We start from the raw sequence: 2,500 nt of genomic DNA, 5'->3' as shown, positions 1-2,500 counted from the left end.
TCGGCGGCCGGGCCGCCTCCCCGCGTCGGCGGGGGCGGCCCGAGCTGCGGCGGTCCTCTCGGGCGCAGCGCCGGGCTACTGAGGGAAACCCCGGGCCCCGAGGAGGACGCCGCGGTGGTGGCGGCAGATGTCGGGCGCGCCCCCGCCGGTGGACGCTCCCCCGAGGGCGGCAGCGGGGGAGGCACCCCGGCGGGGCCATGCAGGTCGTTTCCCTCGCCCCAGGGCCAGGTACCTAGCGCTCCGCGCCTCGGCGGTCCCAGGCTTCCCGCTCGGCGTCGTCAAACGCCGCGGGAAGGACCGAAAAAGGGGCCGCCGAGCCGGGCGGCGGTTTAAAGACTCGGGCGGCTCGGCGCGCCCCGCCGCGGCGGCGGCGGTGGCGGCGGCGGCGGCGGCGGGTGGCGGGCGGTGGCGTTGCGGCTCCATTGAGGGGTGGGGAGCTACTCCCGCCGATCCCCTGCGGTGGTGTCCGCGGCCACCGGTCGCGCCCGCCGTCGCGGCGGTCGTCCCCGCCGCGCGCGCGCGTGCGGGGGTAGTCGCGCCGCGCCGGGGAGGGGCGCCCTGCCCCCCCCTCTTCGCGGCCCGGCCTCGGCGGAGAGGCCGCGGCGCGCGCGGTCGGCCGCGGGGCCGACCCGCTGGGCTCGAAACGGGCGGCGCCGGCAGAGGGCGCGCGCTCTCTGCCCTTCCTCAGCCGCGGGGCGGCGGCCGCCGGGGCCCGCCGCGCGCGCTCTCTCTTCTGGGCCGCCGCGGCCGTCCCGCGCGGGCGGCGCCGCGCCTGGCGCGGCCGTGCCTCTCTCCCCTCGGCGGCCTTCGTCTCGAACGCACCGGCGGCGCCGGCCGCCGGCCGGCCGTCCGCCCGCCCGCCCGGGGCGAGCGCTCGGCGGTCCCTCCGCGGTCGGAGGCCGGCGAGCGCGGGCGGCCCCGCGCCGAGCGGCGGCGGCGCCGCTCGGCCGGTGTTCCCGCCGCCCGCGGGCACGGGACCCTCCCCGTGGCCCTTCGCGACCGCGCGCGGTCCGAGGGCAGGGGTGGCGGGCGGCCGCGGGGGCGCTTCCGCGCCCGCTCTCCAGGTGGCGAACGAGGAGAGCGGGCGTCGCCCCCCGGCTCAGCGCCGCACCGCCTTCCGCCGGGCGCGTGCTCGCGGAAGGGGGCCCCCGACGGTGCGGGTGGACGGCGGTTCCCGGGAAGTGCGGCCCGCCGCGGCGGCGGGTCCGCCCTCGGGCAGCCCTCGGGCGCTCGCCTTCCCCCGGCGGGCAGCGGTCCGGCGGGGGGGGGCGCGGCGCCCGGCGGCGGGGCGGCGGTCGTCGCGTGGCGTCTCGAGCGCAGCAAGGCCCCTGGGGAGAGAGAGTCGGCCGCGCGCGTGGGCGCGGCGGCGCTCCGCGAGAGCCGGCGCGGCGGCGGTTCCAGGGGGGAGGCAAGCGCGCGCGCGGGGTCCGAGGGCCGCGCGCCGGCGCGTGGCGCCGCGCCGGCGAGGCCGGGCGGGCCACCGCGCTCCCGCGGCGCGCGCCGCGCGGCCCTCCGCGCGGAGGGCCGGGCCGAGCCCGGGCGCCTGGGCCGCCTCCGAAGGACGGCACACGTAGGCGGCGCCTCCCCTCGCCGGGCGGGGGGAGGCGGTCGGGGGCGCGGGTCCCCCCGCCTCTCGGCCGGCCTTGGGAGCGTTCCGTGGGGTTCCTCCCGTGTTCTTCTCGCACGCGCCCCCTCCGGGGTTTTCCGCGTTGCTCGTACGGTCGGAGCCAGGCCCCGCGCGGGGCCTCGGCGCCAGAGAAAAAAAAGGGGGGCCGCTCCGGGCGAGAGCGGCTCCCGGCCCCCCCGCGCGCGCGGGGTCGGTGCCGAAAGCCAGACAACTCTTAGCGGTGGATCACTCGGCTCGTGCGTCGATGAAGAACGCAGCTAGCTGCGAGAATTAATGTGAATTGCAGGACACATTGATCATCGACACTTCGAACGCACTTGCGGCCCCGGGTTCCTCCCGGGGCTACGCCTGTCTGAGCGTCGCTTGACGATCAATCGCCGCCCGGGGGCCGCCCCGGCGGCGCGGCTGGGGTCGCTTCGCAGGCCCGTCGGCCGCGGCAGCGGTTGCCGCGCGAGGGCCTTCGTCCCCCTAAATGCAGACTCGGGGAGCGCTCCGTAGCTCCCCGCTCCCGGAGCGAGCCGCTGGGGCGGAGCTCGTCCTCGCCGGGGCCGCACCGCCTGGCGGTGGCGGCGGCCGGGGAGTCGGAGCGAGTGAGACGGCGCCGAAGGCGCCCCGCCGAGGGCCGAGGGACGAGGGCGAGAGGGGAGGCGAGGCGCGGGCCTCGCCTCCGGCCTCCCCCCCGCGCGGGCGGCTGTCTGCGGGTGGGTACCGTGCGCGGGTACCGTGCCGCTGCCGCCGCGCGCGGTGCGCGGGGGGCCGGGGGCGGGGGCGACCCCCGAGGCCGCGCCTTCCCCCGCCCCCTTCCGTCGCCGTCTCGGGGCGTCAAGGGCGCCGTCGCTTTCCTCGCTCTCTCCCCGCCGAGGCCGTCGCGCG

At 80.8% G+C, this 2,500-nt stretch overlaps 1 non-coding gene across 1 annotated transcript; it reads left to right on the top strand.

The window, feature by feature from the left end:
* Positions 1 to 1,836: 1,836 nt before the first annotated feature.
* Positions 1,837 to 1,989, top strand: LOC137466304 (5.8S ribosomal RNA). The gene has a single exon (XR_010995103.1). It is a non-coding gene; the product is annotated as a 5.8S ribosomal RNA (ribosomal RNA).
* The last annotated feature ends 511 nt before the right edge of the window (positions 1,990 to 2,500 follow it).

The sequence above is a fragment of the Anomalospiza imberbis genome, unplaced genomic scaffold (genome assembly GCF_031753505.1).
Source record: "Anomalospiza imberbis isolate Cuckoo-Finch-1a 21T00152 unplaced genomic scaffold, ASM3175350v1 scaffold_173, whole genome shotgun sequence".
NCBI lineage: Eukaryota > Metazoa > Chordata > Aves > Passeriformes > Viduidae > Anomalospiza > Anomalospiza imberbis.
This window is presented reverse-complemented; position numbering and strand designations above follow the sequence as displayed.